Raw genomic sequence first — 1,196 nt, 5'->3', positions numbered from 1 at the left:
TAGATCTGCATTTTTTCGATGTATGATATATCGAAAATCAGTTTTTATAAATATATGTCAAATATATATATTAAAATTATAAATACGATAAGATATTATCTATTTTAATAAAAATGATCTCGAATGCTATCTAATTTTGGATTTTGGCGATAAAACTGTCGTCCTACCGTCAATTGAGCGTTACACGTGGAAAGCTCTCTTGGGTAGCAACGTTGGGCCCCGGGAGCAGAATGCATTGGTCCCACGCGAAGTGGTAGGGAAATATCTTGCGAGAGAAATGACAGTCGTGCCCCTCCTCTGTTCGTTGTTGCCCGACCCCGACGGCAACGCAAAGGACATGACATGACATGGCATGGACCCACCGCACAGTCAGCTGCTGAGTTCGGACAAAGTGCCATGTCCGTGCTGATGCTGGCATGCTTGATCATTAAGGTGTCCTTCATCCCAAATAAAGAAAACATTATCCGTTGACTTATTAGCTTCATAGATAAGACCGTACATGCAACTGTTAAGCTGCAACGTTATCCTCTTTTGTTTTTTAAAAGCAAAGGAAAATATGCCATGACACGCTGATGAATGAAAAAAGAAGTTCAGAAAAAGGAACAAAAATTAGGTCCCACCGAGACTTGAACTCGGGTTACTGGATTCAGAGTCCAATGTCCTAACCACTAGACCATGGGACCGCTTGTTGCTCAACGTAACAAATAATATTATTTATTACTAACCCATCTACCTCAGGGCAAATAATGCTGCGCGACCATTCGTGGTGTCGTTCATTAGTCCATTCCTAACGTTGAATTCATGCGTCTTTCGCATATATTTCACATTTTGATTCGGCATTTTTCTTTCGAATTCTCATGCATTCTTCGTTAACTACCTTCTCGTCATAGCTACTGTGATATCACGAGCATTTGTATTGGAGTTGAATTGTGACTGTCTGCCAAACAACAATCACATCATCGATCTAATAACCCAAAGTGCATAGATTTTCCTGTCTCCTCCCAAGCCGCTTCTACTGTTGTTCTCCTCATTGGATCGCACCGTCCCCTAAAGTTTGGGAGACTGACCCTTCCTTCTGGTTCCTGGCCACCCCTTGGCCATTGTCACGCCAGAGCATCGATCATCATCGATCTCGGCCTCAGGTTAAGAGAATAGAGGGAGAGAAAGTCTAGTGACACGGCAGTTCACCAGCTACA

The 1,196-nt window shown here is 42.6% G+C and overlaps 1 non-coding gene across 1 annotated transcript; it reads right to left on the bottom strand.

Annotated features, from left to right (window-relative positions):
* Positions 1 to 611: 611 nt before the first annotated feature.
* TRNAQ-CUG (transfer RNA glutamine (anticodon CUG)) lies at positions 612 to 683 on the bottom strand. Its single transcript has one exon. It is a non-coding gene; the product is annotated as a tRNA-Gln (tRNA).
* Between the last annotated feature and the right edge of the window lie 513 nt (positions 684 to 1,196).

Source organism: Phragmites australis, chromosome 23 (genome assembly GCF_958298935.1).
Source record: "Phragmites australis chromosome 23, lpPhrAust1.1, whole genome shotgun sequence".
Classification (NCBI taxonomy): domain Eukaryota; kingdom Viridiplantae; phylum Streptophyta; class Magnoliopsida; order Poales; family Poaceae; genus Phragmites; species Phragmites australis.
The sequence above is the reverse complement of the archived record's forward strand: the minus strand, read 5'-3'. Positions and strand labels throughout refer to the sequence as shown.